Source organism: Choloepus didactylus, chromosome 6, assembly GCF_015220235.1.
Source record: "Choloepus didactylus isolate mChoDid1 chromosome 6, mChoDid1.pri, whole genome shotgun sequence".
Taxonomy (NCBI): Eukaryota; Metazoa; Chordata; class Mammalia; order Pilosa; family Megalonychidae; genus Choloepus; species Choloepus didactylus.
This window is the reverse complement of record NC_051312.1, coordinates 136649826-136667858: the sequence shown is the minus strand read 5'-3', so window position 1 is coordinate 136667858 and position 18033 is coordinate 136649826. Positions and strand designations below refer to the sequence as shown.

Here is an 18033-nt window from a genome sequence, read left to right as displayed (position 1 = left end):
CCCAACTTCTGTTGCAGAATAAGGGAAGAGATGATTATTTGGTGCAGGTCTATATTTTCTGCAGCACAATAAATAATTTAACTTGTATGGTCAGTTTATTCAAACGCCATAATTACATGGAACTCTGAATAGGAAGTGAGATCTGGGAGGTTTGTTCAGGTTAGTGTGAAATCCTAATACATCTCAAAGTAATTTGGGCAGAGAATAAAAATATATATACAGGGCCCTCCTGAGAAACTGGGGAAAAATACAGAAATGTAGGACTTCCCCACCTGGGTTATTACTGATATTCTCACAACTATTGAGGACTACCAATTTAGAAGTCTGAGCCCTTGATCTCGGGGCTTGCCCTTAGGAAGCTTGTTACTGCAATGGAGAGGCTAAGTCTACTTATAATTGTGCTTAAGAGACTCCCCTAGAGAACCTCTTTGTTGCTCAGATGTGGCCTGTCTTTCAAAACCCACCCAGCAGGTGAACTCACTCCCCTCCCCCCTAGTGGGACATGACTCCCAGGGGTGTAAATCTCCCTGGCAACGCGGGGCATGACTCCAAGGGATGAGCCTGGACCCAGTATCATGGGATTGAGAAAATCTTCTTGAACAAAATGGGGAAGTGAAATGAAACAAAGTTTCAGTGGCTGAGAGATTTCAAATGAAGTCGAGAGGTCACTCTGAAGGGCATTCTTATGTGCTATATAGATATCCTTTTTTAGTTTTTAGTGTATTGGAATAGCTAGAAGTAAATACCTGAAACCGTCAAACTGCAACCCAGTAGCCTTGATTCTTAAGATGATTGTATAACATGTAGCTTACATGGTGTGACTGTGTGATTGTGAAAACCTTGTGGCTCATACTCCCTTTATTAGTGTAAGGACAGATGAGTAGAAAAATGGGGACAAAAATTAAATGAAAAAGAGAGTGGGATGGGGGGATGGTGGAATGCTTTGGGTGTTCTTTTTCACTTTTATTTTTATGCTTACTTTTATCTATTTATATTTTTTGGAGTAAGGAAAATGTTCAAAAATTGATTGTGATGATGAATGCGAAACTTCTGGACCTGTCCCAGAGCTGCCAGAGTAAACCCTATGCACATACTGGTGTGCCTGTATTTCGGTGCAAATCTATCAGTGGCAGCCTGGGCCAGGAAATATGTCATTGGCTGACCCTCCCATAACCTGCCCGATAAGCAGAAGCAGCTTGTGGACAGCTAAAATGTATAAAAATCAATTAAGTCAAAGTATGTTAGGCCAAGGGATATAGAATAGAGTACCTGGAAGGGGAAAAAGTCTATTTCAGAGAGTGTAGAGGATTATTCATTTCCTGTAAATGGGGGAACTGTTAAGGCCATGATCAAGCTAAGCCACAGGCTCAGAAGAGACGGAGAGGACCCTGCACTTCAATTTCAACTTAAGCTGATCTTGCTAGGACTACTAAACTCTGAAAGCAGAGTACCAGCCAATGCAGAACTGATTTGCAAAGACTATGAAGAGTGGGTTTTACACTGTTCTTTTTTATTCTTATTACTATTATTTCTGATAACTCCTGGCATGCAAGGAAATCTCTGTCATATCATTAGCAGGATACAAACTTAAGGAACAGATAGCTCCAGAACTAAACCCTAGAGTTAGCACATTAAAATATTAAAATGTACAGTGTGCAGCAAAAGATTATAAGACGAACATAGAAACAGAAAATGATGGCCCATCCAAAGAAACAACACACAAATTCAGAACCTGTCAACAAAGACAACCAGTAGCGATACACCAGACAAAACTTAAAAAAAAAAAAAAAAAGATCTTTAACATCCTCAAGGAGAAAAGGAATATGCAGAAAAACTACAAAAGGATACCAGAAAAACAATGAATGAACAATGAGAATCTCAATAAACAAAAGAAATTTTAAAAAGAAACTGAACAGAAATACTGGAGTTCAAGTCCACAATAACTGAAATGAAACAAACCCTAGAGGGTTTGTCAGGTACAGCAGATGCTACCTGACAGAGAAAAGAAAAAAAGTGAATGCAAAGACAAGACAACGGAAATGATTCAAGCTGAGGAACAGAAAGAAAAAGGAATGAAAAAGTGAACAGAGTTCAAGTGTACCAATATACTCATTATGGGAATCCCAAAAGGCGAAGAGAGAAAGGGATAGAGGGAATATTCAAAGAAATAATGGCGGAAAACTTCCCCAATTTAAGAAAAGACAGAATATGCGTATTCATGAATCCTATGAAACCCAAATGAGATGAACTTAAAGAAAACTATGCCCAGACACATAACAGTCAAACTGTCAAATGCCAAGGACAAAGAGAGACTAATGAAAGCTGCAAGAGAAAAGCAATGTGCTACATACAAGGGAGTCCCAACAAGATTAAATGCTGACTTCTTACCAGAAACCATAGAGAGAAGGTGGCAGTGGGATGCAATATTTACAGTGCTGACAGAAAACAGTTACCAAGAACTTTATATTGAGTGAGACTGCCCTTCAAAAATTAGGGAGAGATTAAGACATTTCCAGATAAACAAAAGCTGGGGGAGTTTGTCACCACTAGATCTGCCATACAGGCAATGCTAAAGGGAGTTCTTCAGACTGAAAGAAAAGGATATCAGACAGTGAATCAAGCTGACATAAAGAAGTAAAGACCTCTGGCAAAGGTTAACCATATGGGTAATTATAAATGACAGGAATATTTTATTGTATTTTTTGTTACATAACTCCAGTTTCTACTTCTTATGGTTTCTAAAATGCAAATACATAACAAATAATGTTAAGTCTATGGTTTTGGAAACACAATATATAAAGATATAATCTCTAATAAGTGTAACAAAGTATGGGGAGGCAGAGGCGTATAGGAATAGTGTTTGTATATGCTACTGAAGTTGGTATCAAAACAAAAGTGATTGTTATAGAGGTAGGATGTTAAATTTAAACACCGTGGTAGCCACAAAGAAAATATCTGGAAAATACATTTAAAAATAAATGAGGGGAGTGATATCATCAATGTGGCGATCAATATAAGACATTCCCTGAAAAAACCTCCCCAGGGATTCAGTGAAAAAAGGACAAATCTCACTTGCTTAGAACTCTGCAGGAGGGTATACACTGGAGAAGGACTCCACAAACACTGAATCGAAGAAAGAGAAAAGTATCAGGTAGGAAACTTCTGTCCTGGACCAGCCGGTCCTCTTCCCGCCCCCTCACTCAGTCCCACGCAGCTTGGGAAGTGCTCAGTGGCAGCAGCCCAGATCTCTACACCTCTAAACAGGGACACAGACTATAAAACCACTCAGAGCAGTGAGTTAGATCCCCACCAACATCCAGACACAGGGACCCAAGACCACAGAGAACCAGGGCAAAACACAAGCCACTGAGGAGTGTTGAATAGAAAAGGGCCCCAAGGAGGAGCTTCCAGAATGGAGAATTAGGAAGGGAGAGGCAGAACCTACTTCTCTCCTAAATGCAGCGAAGAGCCAGGCAGAAGCTGTCTGAATCAACTGTTTGGGGATCCAGGGACCAGGGGAGGTCGGTACGATGCCCAGAGAAGTGTGGGATGAAGAGACTGTGAAACTGTGGTCAGAGACTGTAATTCAGTCTGAGGCGACTGGCACCCATCCCCCACGCTCGAGGGAAGTTCTAATACATGTGACAACACGGATGAACCTTCAAGACATCATGTTGAGTGAAATAAGCCAGACACCAAAAGACAAATAGCATATGATCTCACTGATATAAAATAATTAGAGAACCTAAGATGGCAGATAGGTGAGACAGGGCAAAAAAAACACCTCCATGAAAAACACTAGATAAAAGCCAGAAAGTGACCCAGAACACCAGTTCCAGTGATGCACCAGCCAGACAAGGTCTGCTAAATCCACAGGGACTGTGCATTTGGTGAAACTGGGAGTCTGTGTTCTGAAATGAATGAGTGAGTTGGCTGAAAGTCCAGTAGCCACGCTGTGGTGCAGGGAAACCATGGGTTGGCATTTGGAGATGGACCAGTTCTTTTTTTTTTTTTTTTTTTTATTAAATTCAGTTTTATTGAAATACATTCACACAACATACAATCATCCATGATATACAATCCACTGTCCACAGTATGATAACATAGTTATGTGTTCATCACCAGAGTCTATCTCTGAACATTTTCCTTACATCAGAAAGAACCAGAACAAGAATAAAAAATAACAGTGAAAAAAAAAACACCCAAATCATCCCCCCATCCCACCCCATTTGTCCTTTAGTTTTTATCCCCATTCCTCCACTCATCCATACACTAGATAAAGGGGGTGTGATCCACAAGGTCTTCACAATCACACTGTCACCCCTTGTAATCTACATTATTCTATAATTGTCTTCAGGAGTCCAGACTGCTGGGTTGGAGTTTGGTAGTTTCAGGTATTTACTTCTAGCTATTCCAATACATTAAAGCCTAAGAGGTGTTATCTATATAGTGCATAAGAATGTCCACCAGAGTGACCTCTCGACTCCATTTGGAATCTCTCAGCCACTGAAACCATTTCGTCTCATTTTGCATCCCCCTTTTGGTCAAGAAGATACTCTCAGTCCCACGATGCCGGGTCCACACTCATCCCTGGGAGTCATACTCTGTGTTGCCAGGGAGATCCACAACCCTGGGAGTTGGGTCCCACGTAAGGGGGAGGGCAGCGAGTCCACCTGTCGAGATGGCTCAGTTAGAGAGAGAGAGGGCCACATCTGAGCAACAAAGAGGCACTCAGGGGGAGACTCTCAGGCACCATTACATACAACTTTAGACTTTCCTTTGTGGTAATGAGCTTCATAAGGGCAAGTCCCATACTTGAGGGCTCAGCACATCAAACCGCCAGTCCCAATGTCTGTGACAACATACGCTAGGGGATCAGCATCTTAAAGTTTAGAGATAGGCCTTACACTTCAGGGATAGAGTTAACTGCTGTAAGAGCTTACAATCTAGGGACTATTACAATTATTGTGTCCACGTTAGGCTATGTTCTAAGATTCAATTCTGAGTTTACACATTGTAGTTAGTCCATATTAGTGAGGCATCATCCCTCTCACCATGTTTTCTCCAACACTTTTACTCCTATATATATATTTTCCTGCAATTTTACAGAGTTATATTCACAAACCATACATTTATCCACAGTGTACAATCAGTTGTTCATGGTATCATCATAAAGTTGTACATTTATCACCACAATCAGCATTTGAACATACTGATTACTACAAGAAAAATTGTTTTTTTTTTTTAGCAATAAGAAAAAATGATAAAAAGAAAAATAACCAGTTCTTTTTTAAAAAATTAAAAATTAAAAAAAAATCCGAGAGTGGCTGCAGATATGGCGGCGAGAATCATGCAGTGAAGCACGGCAGGAGCGGGCCTTGAGAACGCCTCAGTATCTGGCGTGTAAGATAGCCCTTCCTGCACCTGCTGCTAATTGTCTCAGAGCCAGGAGGGCAGAGGGGAGCCAAAAGGAGAAAGAAACAGCGCCCCTTGCAGCCATCTTCCTGGCAGGCTGGGGACACTCCTGCCTGGGGCCGGAGCCACAGCCCAGAACCGTGCCAAGGGTCCCAGTGTGACAGGGAGTGTTTCCCGCAACACACACAAATGCCACAATATCGGCCATGGACAGAGGCCTGTAGTGCACCCACAGCTAACTGTCCCGGAGCTGGGAAGGCGGAGCTGTACAAAAAGAGGGAAATTAACACTCCTCATTCAGCCATCTTTGCAGCAGGCTGGGAACGCCCCTGCACGGCCCAGTGGCCCAGGGCTTCCCTGGAGGGCTGGCATGCACTTGTGACGTGGCACAGCCTTCCGTCAGCAGAGGTCCTGGAAGAGCACGGCTGGGAAGGGGGACCCGCTTGGAAATTCCAGGGACCCTATGCCAATATAAAGGACTTGTGGGTCAGCAGCAGACACAATCTGTGGTGAGACTGAAATGAAGGTTTACACTCTTACAGCAGCCTTAAATCTCCGGGAACACCTGGGAGGTGAGGTTTGATTATTAAAGCTGCCCTGCCTCCCTAACTGCTCAGACACACGCCCCACATTCAGGGCGGACAGCACCAACAACACACCCAAATTTGGAGCACCAATTGAACCCCACAAGAATCAGACCCCCACACACCACAAAGACAAAGTTGGGGAGAACTGACTTGAGGGGAATAGGTGACTCACGGACGCCATCTGCTGATTAGTTAGAGAAAGTGTATGCCACCAAGCTGTAGATCTGACAAATTAGAGACTGGTGTTTTTCATATCCTGAAAGAACCCTATCAAGTAAAGCAAATGCTAAGAGGCCAAAAACAGCAGAAAAATTTAAAGCATATGACAAAACCAGACAATATGGAGAACCCAAACCCAAACACCCAAATCAAAAGATCAGCGGGGAGACTGCACTTGGAGCAATTAATCAAAGAACTAAAGACAAACAACAAGAACATGGCACAGGATATAAAGGACATGAAGAAGACCCTAGAAGAGCTTAAAGAAGAAATTGCAAGAGTAAATTAAAAAATAGATGATCTTATGGAAATAAAAGAAACTGTTGACCAAATTAAAAAGATTCTGGATACTCACAGTACGAGACTAGAGGAAGCTGAACAGCGACTCAGTGTCGAGGACCACAGAATGGAAAATGAAAGAACAAAAGGAAGAATGGGGAAAAAAAATTAAAAAAATTGAAACGGATCTCAGGGATATGATAGATAAAATAAAATGTCCAAATTTAAGACTCATTGGTGTCCCAGAAGGGGAAGAGAAGGGTAAAGGTCTAGAAAGAGTATTCAAAGAAATTGTTGGGGAAAACTTCCCAAATCTTCCACACAATATAAATACACAAAGCATAAATGCCCAGCAAACTCCAAATAGAATAAATTCAAATAAACTCACTCCAAGACATATTCTGATCAGACTGTCAAATACTGAAGAGAAGGAGCAAGTTCTGAAAGCAGCAAGAGAAAAGCAATTCACCACATACAAAGGAAACAACATAAGACTAAGCAGTGACTACTCAGCGGCCACCATGGAGGTGAGAAGGCAGTGGCACGACATATTTAAAATTCTGAGAGAGAAAAATTTCCAACCAAGAATACTTTATCCAGCAAAACTCTCCTTCAAATTTGAGGGAGAGCTTAATTTTTTCACAGACAAACAAATGCTGAGAGATTTTGCTAATAAAAGACCTGCCGTACTTCAGATACTAAAGGGAGCCCTACTGTCAGAGAAACAAAGAAAGGAGAGAGAGATATAGAGAAATTTAAAAGATACATATAGAACATTACATCCCAAATCACCTGTCACACATTCTTCTCTAGTGATCACGGATCTTTCTCCAGAATAGACCATATGCTGGCACATAAAACAAGCCTCAATAAATTAAAAAAAAATGAATTTATTCAAAGCACATTCTCTGACCACAATGGAATAAAAATAGAAGTCAGTAACCATCAGAGACTTAGAAAATTCACAAACACCTGGAGGTTAAAAATGAGGGGGAGATGAAAACATTCCCGGATAATCAAAAGCTGAGGGACTTCATCACCAGTAGATCAGTCCTATAAGAAATGCTAAAGGGAATTGTGCAGGCTGAAAGGAAGGGACACTAAACAAATGACTGAAACCACATGAAGAGATAAAGATTTCCAGTAAAGATCACATGGTAAATATAAATACCAATACTACTGTATTTTTGATTTGTAACTCCAATATTTACTTCCTACAGGATCTAAAATACATAAACTGTAATAATAAACCAGTGGTTTTGGACTTAATGTACAATATATAATTTTTGACAAGAACTATAAAAAGGTGGGGGAATGGAGGAGTATAGGAACATAGTTTATGTGTCCTATTGAAATTAAGTTGGTATCAAAGAAAAACAAGATTGTTATAGATTTAAGATGTTAAATTTAAGCCCCACAGTAAACACAAAGAAAATATCAGAGAATATGACCATAGAGATGAAAATAAGAGTATGAGTTACAAGAACTGGGGGAAGGGGCAATGCAGAGTTAAGAAATGAGTGTAGGATTTCTGTTTGGGGTGAAGGGAAATTTCTAGTAATGGATGGTGGGAAGGTGATGGCATTGCAACATTCTGAATGTGATTAATCCCACTAATGGAATGCTAGGGAGCGGTCAGAATCGGAAGATTTAGGCTGTGTATATGTTTCCACAATTGAAAAAAAAAAAGTCTAAATAGATAATGACAATTAAATGCCAAGGATGATCCTGGATGGGATCTGAGGATGGAGGAGAGGAGGCTCAAAGGGACACAGTTGGGACAAAAGAAAAAAAAAAACAAATATAGAATGTAAGCTTTGTATCAATGTTGAAGTTCTTGAACTTCTTAGCTGCGCTTAATGTGATTGCATAAAAGAATGTTCTTGTTCATGGGAAATGTATATGTGAATTATATTGTTTGTTCAAGGATGTGTGCAGCTTGCTTGTCATATGTATACAAGACAGAGCAATAGATGACGGATGATAGATAGGGAGGGAGGGAGGGAAAGAAAGAAATGGTGGTGTGACAGGATGTTAAAGTTGGTGGATCAGGGTATCGGGGGAGGGGGGTCGGGGTATGCTGGAGTTCTGTGTATGGGGTTTGTATTGTTTTTGCAACTGTTCCTGTAAGTTTGAATTTATTTCAAAATAAAATAAAAAATAAATAAATAAAATAATTAGAATAAGCAAATTCATAGACAGAAACTAGAATATAGATTATCAGGGGCCAGGGAGGGGGAGCTGAGTAAGTAATGGGGATTTAATGCTTAATTGGTACAGTGTTTCTGTTTGGGGTGAAGGAAAAGTTTGGAATGAATGGTGGTGATGAAGGCACAATTTTGTGAATGTAATTAACAACACTGAATTCTATTTTTGAACGTGGCTAAAAGGGAAAATTTTAGGTCAAATATGTTACTAGATCGAATTAAAAAAAAAAAAACAAAAAACATAAGACTGTACAACACAAAAGGTAAACCTTACTGTAAACTATGAACTATAGTTAATAGTATAATTATAATACTGTTTCATCAATTGTAACAAAGGTACTACACAAATGAAAACTGTTACTAATAGGAAAAAACTGTGTGTGTGAAGTGGACTATAAGGGAACTCTGCATTTTCTGCATGATTTTTCTGGAAACCTATTTGTCCAATAAACAAAAATTAAAAATCTGAACACATTTTTTTTTGTACTGAGCCACAATAAAAAGTGATACTGTACCCAAAACAAAATAAAACAAACCACACTTTACATTGACGAGTATGGCTATCATTGAAAAAGCGAAAAGTAACAAGTGTTAGCAAGGATGTAGAGAAATTGTAGTAGCCTGTGTGCATTGCTGGTAGGAATGTAAAGTGGTGCAGCCATTGTGGAAAACAGTGTGGCAGTTCCTCAAAACATTAAATATAGAATTACCATACCTAGCAATCCCATTTCTTGGTATATACCCAAAAGAATTGAAAACAGGGACTCAAACTGATACTTGCCCACCAATGTTCATAGCAGCATTATTCACAATAGCCATAAGGTGGAAACAACCCAACTGTCCATTAACAGCTGAATAGATAAAGAATATGTGGTATATACATACAATGGATTATTATTCAGCCATGAAAAGGAATGAAGTTCTGATACATGCTATAACATATTAGAATCTTGAAAACATTTTGTTCAATGAAATAAGCCAGACACAAAAGCAAACATATAGTATGATTCCACTTATATGAAATATCTAGAATAAGCAAATTCATAGAGACAGAAAGTACAATAGAGATTACAAAGGGTTGGGAGAGGGAGCAATGGGGAGTTATTGCTTAATTTGTAAGGAGTTTCTATTTGGGGTGGTGAAAAAGTTCTGGTAAGAGCAGTGACGGTCAATGTAATTGTCACTGAATTGTACTACACAAAAGAATTTAAATGGTAAATTTTAAGTTATGCATATTTCACCACAATTAAAAAAAAAAAAAGGAATTGAGGAGTGAGGAAAAAAAAGAGAAATAAAATGACCAAACAGAAATACACACTTTTGTAAAACAGTATCGGGAAAGCGCAAGAAAGCAGAAATAAAACACACTTGGGTTTCAGAACAAAGCTCCAATTAAAATAAGAGAAGGGGCAGAGATGAAGACAGGTATGGGGACAGAGGCAGATCTGAATATTCTGTTATTCTTTACTATGGATTTACCAAGGGCAAAACAAAAGCTCCACTACAGATTATACAGAAGGCTGGAAGAATACTCCCGCATAAAACATAGCCTGACATTAAAATTAATATCCAATGACCCTCCCCTCAATTACGGAGCTCTTAAAATGTACAATAGAAAAAAATAAGACTCTTTCCCACACTTATAGGGGTATTTCCTTGGAGGACTTTTTACACTGGCTAATTTTTCCAATAGGTTAAACATTTTGGCCAAAGGATCTACAATTTCATCTTTAGGTTTCTTTAAAATCCTTGGTCAGATGACATTTCTAAACAGTGATTTTTCTCCATTTGGAGGCCTGATTCCTTCACAAGACAATCAGGGAATGAGAGTCTTTACAGATAGTTTTTTTGTTGTTGTTGTTTTGTTTTTTTTGTAGTCACATGCCCATTTTTTTTGTTGTTAATTTTTTTTATTAAATTCAGTTTTATTGAAATACATTCACACACCATACAATCATCTATGATGTATAATCCACTGTCCACAGTATGATAACATAGTTATGTGTTCATCACCACAATCTGTCTCTGAACATTTTCCTTACATCAGAAAGAACCAGAACAAGAATAAAAAATAAAAGTGAAAAAAAAACACCCAAATCATCCCCCCATCCCACCCCATTTGTCCTTTAGTTTTTATCCCCATTCCTCCACTCATCCATACACTAGATAAAGGGGGTGTGATCCACAAGGTCTTCACAATCACACTGTCACCCCTTGTAATCTACATTATTCTATAATTGTCTTCAGGAGTCCAGACTGCTGGGTTGGAGTTTGGTAGTTTCAGGTATTTACTTCTAGCTATTCCAATACATTAAAGCCTAAGAGGTGTTATCTATATAGTGCATAAGAATGTCCACCAGAGTGACCTCTCGACTCCATTTGGAATCTCTCAGCCACTGAAACTATTTCGTCTCATTTTGCATCCCCCTTTTGGTCAAGAAGATACTCTCAGTCCCAGGATGCCGGGTCCACATTCATCCCCGGGAGTCATACTCTGCGTTGCCAGGGAGATTTACACCCCTGGGAGTCGGGTCCCACGTAGGCGGGAGGGCAGCGAGTTCACCTGTCGAGATGGCTCAGTTACAGAGAGAGAGGGCCACATCTGAGCAACAAAGAGGTCCTCGGGGGGAGACTCTTAGGCACCATTACATACAACTTTAGACTTTCCTTTGTGGTAATGAGCTTCATAAGGGCAAGTCCCATGCTCGAGGGCTCAGCACATCAAACCGCCAGTCCCAATGTTTGTGACAACATATGCTAGGGGATCAGCATCTCAAAGTTTAGAGATAGGCCTTACACTTCAGGGACAGAGTTAACTGCTGTAAGAGCTTACAATCTAGGGACTATTACAATTATTGTGTCCACGTTAGGCTATGTTCTAAGATTCAATTCTGAGTTTACACATTGTAGTTAGTCCATATTGGTGAGGCATCATCCCTCTCACCATGTTTTTACAGATAGTTTTAATAAAAACGGATTCAACAAACACATTTATTTTTCTCTGCTATCTCTTTTTGCACCTTATCAAGTGGTTCCAGCTAGGCTTATTTGAGACACATACCAGAGGCTATTTCTATGCCAAACACTGCCCTAAGCACCAAAGAAAAGAATGCATGAAATCCAAACTCTGTTCTCAGGGCATCCTCAATCTAGGAGGAAGCAGGCAGAGATAACACATACCTGAAATAAGCCATACAGAAATAGTGAATTAAAATATAAGAAGTGATTAACTTTTGGAAGTATGATCAAGGACGCAGATAAGTCCTGAGCAATTCTGGAAGATGAAGATCAGGTTAACAGGGTGGGGAAGGACATTATAGGCACAGGGAAGAATGGTACACAAGAAACAGGAAAACACAGCATTCAATGGTACTGCTAAAACAGAGTGGTGGGAGGAGGGCCGACTGCAGCCCTGGACAGTCAGGCCATGAAGGGCCCTGTTTCAGTCTGGACTTCATCCTGCAGAGACAAAAGTAAGAAAAAGTTTTGATAGAGCACTGAATACAGTACAAGGATGAGAAATAGTAAACTTTATGAAGAATATCAAGAGGTCAAAAATGATGAGAATTTAAAAATCACTCAAGGATGCAGTACAATCAGTGGGGGAGAAACCATAGTTGAGGGAGTTAAGGAAGTTTGTAAGCTTTGGAGAAGCTTAGATGAAAGCAGAAGAGATGGGTACAGGTAATGAAGAAAAAACAAAGACTAAGGGAGAGTTGTTATCTCTTGTTCACTTTTTTAAAAGGATAAAAATGAAATTTATAGGCTGAGTTGGGGGTGAGGGGATCAGGTCTGAGGAGGAAAATCTCCTGGATAGCTTCAAAGAACCTTTCAGGATTCTTTAGCTTTCTTAGTTTTTGCAAGGTTTTCATATTTAACTTTCACCTTGTAGCTAGCCCCTCTTCTAACTTCACCCCCAGGAAGCTTTCTCTTTTGAAAGATCCCCATTGTACCCAAAACCTACCAGAGTCTCGTACATTTTAGGTAGCGGGGTTTTGGTTTGCTCAGTTGGTTTGTTTGGTTTTCTAAATTAGTCTTTCCGATCATCAGTATATGTGCGCCCCAGTTAAAAAGAATTGCTCTGGGAAAGTATGTATGTGTATTATATATATTTTTCACACGAGGAAAAATTAAATAAACTAATGGATGAAGGCCTATTAAGATTTTTTCCTACATTTTTTACACAAGTAATATATCCCAAATTTTTTAAAAATTTCAAATTGAAAATAAACAGCAACAACAAAAATCCTGTAATTATACCACACAAGCATGTGATTAAGAATTACCAGAAGCTTTTCAGATCGGAAGCATTTTTAGAGCCACAGCCACACCATGAGACAGATTTGGTCTAAGGATGCACCTTTTGGTGCATAATCCTTCCAGACCATTTTTCCATGCTTATGCAGATATCTATTTTTTTAAACAAAGATTAAATTACTTTTAGATATATAGTTTTATAACCTGTCCTTTCACCAAATAGCTCATGAAAAACTTTCCATGCCAATAAATACACATCAATATAATTATCTTAAGGTTTGTACAGCATTCCATTAATAAACTTTCATGACTAAAGTCATGAATGACAACTATCTTTCCCATAAAAATACTTCAGTGACATTGTCCAAATCAATATAACTAGGCTGGATGGTCTCACTCTGTATGAGACCTCATTTATCCTCAAGTAAACAAACCTGCAATTCTATCTGTTACCTCCTCTGAGCATTATGTAATATACCTAAGTGGATGCCCTCTAAAAAGTAAGGAAAATAATTTGAATAAACCTTCAGAACTATTCTGTAGAATTAAAGTTACCAAATACACTAACTTATTGCTAAAGCACTCTAAGTGCAAAACTTGAGTGTAGCTGATAAAGCCATTATCATAACATACCACTCCACCATGATTTCACACCCTACTGTGAACCACCCTATTTCTCAAAAACTCTTTCTCAACTGTTTACTACACTAAATCCAAGAGTAATAATGTGGCACATCAACTTTTCTTGGTAGAAGATTTTTTTACATATCCAACTCTGCCAAATGAAATATGAATTAAGACCCTTGGTCTTTCCTAGAATTATGTATGTCGTGTAGTAGTAGGGCACTACTCCCGTCTTCCCTTACCCCAGCACTAGGCTCTCCTTAGACATATCACTTTAACATACCTCCCCAAAGTGCTTTATCTTGGTGATGACAATGACTAAAACCATGACTCTACGAGAGAGAAGTAGAGCCACAGAGCTGTCCAGATTTTCTACTTAAGAAACATACTGCATACAAAATGCATTTGATATTGGACAAAGAGACAAAGTTTTCTCTTCTACAACTGCATATTGGCAACTATGACTGGCTCTCATGGTTGTAGACCACCATGAAATGTAAACATAGCACTTGAAATTTCTGATGCAAATGAACCAGCTAAATGATTTTATGTTTTTGAAGAGAAAGTATTTGAGAGGGAAAAAAATTAAGAAAGCACTGCGTAGACTGAAATACCTCTTTGTATGTATGAAAATATTTCTAAATATTTTTATTTATTTCCATAACCTCTTACTGTTCCAGAATGTTGGCTCAAACTAATTGCCTCTACCCCTATTAAATTGAGCATCCCGAAATACAGAACAAAAGCACCTTCCATACACTTCCAGCAATCGTAACAAAAAGTTTAACATTTACTATACCCTTTACTTCGACTGTTTCCAGTGAGAATTCCACACCCCTACCCCCAACTCTGAAGCTGAGCAAACTTTTCTTCTTCACAGACAAATGTGCATCTACCCCTACCTTTCCATTTGGCCCAGATTCGATTTGAGAAAGTTCCAAGGCTTCAAGGTTCAGAAGTAGATACATTTACTCTTGAACGGATGTTCCCGAAGGGAGTGTCCCCACACTGACATCAACAGTCCTTTTAAAGCTAATGATTTTCCACGGCCACTGAGACAGACAGACAAACACTTATCTCTAGTCCCAGTTTCAGAGACCAGGGTGACTTGCTCAGGTTTCTGTGCCCACCCAGCATGTTTACTTTCTGTAACCTTAATCTGTTGAGCCCTGCAGCCTTTTCTAAAAAAAGGGATATTTCACATCCACAGTATACAGCATCACACAGATCAAAGATACAACTTATTAAAATTGCACGAAAAACATTACAGCCAAAATACCTCTTGTAACCACATCAAAGTAACTGAACCAAAAAACTAAGCAGCACTGACTGATACAGTCACTAAAGGAAAAACAAATATTCTCAACTTCTCTGCCCCCAAAAAGGCAATGAATATTTGTTTCTTGAAGGATTAGGTTTCTTCAGAAGAAAACTGTATATGCATGTTTTCTTTCAGCTATGAATACAGTTTAGGGTCATTACTCAGCTGTTTACAGATTACCCCATTATCACATTAAAAGCAAAGCCTTATAGGAACTACTAGTTCAACGCTCTTAAAAACCATTCTGATCAACAGCCAGGAATTGCCAGAATGTTAAAACATCAGGCACAAAAGGTATGTTACAAAAGTTTATAGGTCATTTAAAAAAAAAATTGTGCCAGCCCTTCCATATTTAGCATTACAATGGTGTTGCTTGGTGGTAATGAGTTCTGGCTCTGAAACTATACTGCCTGGATTTAAGTCCTGACTGACTCCACTACTCTGTGTAACTGTGAGCAAGTTACCTAAGATCTCTAAGTCTCCATTTCCTAATTTGTGAGAAAGGATACTAAATAGTCCGTAACTCCTAGCTCACAGAATGAATAGAGGTAATATGGGTAAAAACTGTTTAGCATAGTGCTTGGGACACGGAAAGCACCTACTACTAGCTTTCTATTACTTTTGCTGCTACTGCTACTCCCACCACTTCTCCCATCACTACCCGGTGAAATTGGCAGTATGAATGCAGGGCTGGGGATTTTTAGTAAATAGATTAATTTTATTTTTTTTAGGGCCCAGGACTATCCTAATTAATGACTGCACACCAGTAAAAATATCTGACATTTATTAAGCCATTTCTCCTTAATTGGAAGGTCTTCCCCTTTCCTTTCTACCTCTATAAATTTTATGCATCCTTCAACATACTGTCAGAATATACTTCTGAGAAGAAGCCTTTTTGATATCTCAAGCAGTAATCACCTATTTCCTTCGAGCCGAGCTCATGGAGTCTTGCTTAAAATATTTACTGGGCAATTTAATCAGTTACATATTGGCATGTCATCCTTTCATTCTTGTTTCATATACCATTATTAACTCACACATAGTGCTGTAATTTTCTGGGTTTAGGTCTTTTGTCAGATGTATAGCTCTTGAGGGTAAGGAAACATATCCCGATGCTTCCATGTATCCATCACAGACTGTGGTTTGCACATAATTGACACCAAGTAAATGTGTTAATCGATGGGCTTTCTAGTCACTTCTGACTGTATATCAAACACATTTTATACAATATGAAAAGTCAGTTTATTAATAAACTCTGAGATCAGAATACTTTAGGGACAAAAATGCTTCATAGCTACTGCTAGAATACATAATTATGTCTACTTGTCCACAGGGATTCTGAAAATAAGAGGTCACATGATAGAGCAATGAATCAATAGCACAGTCAGAAATACTTGCTACTTAATACAAACTAAATTCTACAAAAACCACAACCACAATAGATTTAATACTGAATATATGATGTTGTATCTATACTATACCTTGTAGTTCATATGCAAAAGTTAATACATTATGCCATATTTCAGAACAAAGGAAAGATGAATATAAGTCAACTTCAAAATTTCTGGTTCTTACTCTCTCAGCACCCTTATCAAATAATGCAAACAATTCACTTGAGGATCTTAAATGGTGAGTAAAGGATAAATTACCCAAGTCTCAATAAATGCATTTTGTGGGAGACTTAATTTATGCTGCATAAAATCTTCATTTATCTTTTCCTTGGACTCCTTTACTGATGTTTATGAGGAGAAATGTCACTAAATGAATAACTAACAGAGTTAATATTTAAATTTCAACATTCAAGGAGTGCTGGCTTTATAAAACTTGAACTTCAAGTTACTAAAAGTGCCTATGAGAACATATGATCTTTGTATATAAGTCACAGTAAGAAGGGTTTTACAATTTACACTTGTTTTCAACATTTTAAGAGTTGCAATTCTTTCCTAAAATTATTTGCTTCATTTACCTCTAAACTAAGTATCAATACCATGATGATAAATCTAATAAAAGTATTCTCAACAAAGCAGTCTATTTATCGAGATAATGGCATACAGCAATCAGAACACTTGGTATTCGTAGAGATTCACTGCATTAAATTATTCTTTTAAAATAAAATGTTATTTAAAAAAAAAAGTAAACACAAGAGGGAGGGAAAAGTTTTAAGGCTAATGGTTTCCTGAAAAACTGTCTCTCTCCCAAGGTTTCACTGTACTTTGTCAAAGAAAGCAGCTCTGGGTAAAGAAAAATAGACCAATAGAATGGGAGAGTCCAAAAACAGGCCCATGCAAAGATGGTATAGTGATATCTGATGGAAGTAACAAGGACCATAGAAAAAAGGATAAACCCTTCAATAAATGGTGCAAGGACAAGTGAATATCAATCTGGGAAAAAATGAAATTGAATCTCTACCTCACAACACAGAAAAAAATCAATTCCAGATAAGATGTGAGAGGTAAACTTTATGCCTTTTAGAAGAAAACAGAAATTTCATCTAATAAGAACAGAGTTTATGATCGAGGTTTAGGGATGTGTTTATTTAACAAAAAATAAAAAGAACCCATAAAGGAAAAGCTGATCAATAAATTGAAAAACTTTTGATCATCAAAAAACATTAGAAATGTAAAAAAGACAAACCAGAAAATGGAAAAATATACTTGCAACACACATAACTAATATGGAGAACCATTAAAAACAATAAGAAAAAGGCAAACCACCCAACACAAAAATGGACAAATAGTATTAACAAGCATTTAACACAAGACAAAACTCACTCTCTAACAAATATATGTAAATGATGTGTGAATTTAATAATACTCAAAATTCAAAGAAACAAAAATTGAAACCTCAATAATACACCATTTTATACCCTCCAAATTAACAAAATTCGAGAACTCTGACAAAGCCAAGTGTTGGAGAAAATGTGGAAGAAAGACACTCATACACTGCTAGAAGGAATATAAACTGGTACAAACACTTTGGAAAACAATAAATTATTGTCTTGTAAAGTTGAAGATGCACATCCCCTAGGATCCAGCAACTCACTTCTCAATGTGAACTCCAGAGCAACCTGTACGTGTGCACCAGGAAGCAAGGATAAGAATGTCTATAACGACAGCATTGTTTG

The 18033-nt window shown here is 38.3% G+C and overlaps 1 protein-coding gene across 3 annotated transcripts in view; it reads right to left on the bottom strand.

Moving 5' to 3' along the window:
* Positions 1-18033, bottom strand: part of LOC119538628 (tubulin-specific chaperone cofactor E-like protein) — a 161290-nt gene that overhangs the window by 136813 nt on the left and 6444 nt on the right. Inside the window, exon 1 of one of the 3 annotated variants that reach the window (XM_037841753.1) lies at positions 14491-14658. The exons of the other annotated variants lie outside the window; for them this stretch is intronic. The gene's annotated coding sequence lies outside the window, so the exon portion shown is untranslated. Of the gene's footprint in view, positions 1-14490; positions 14659-18033 lie in introns of those variants that run through there. 3 annotated transcript variants of the gene reach the window in all.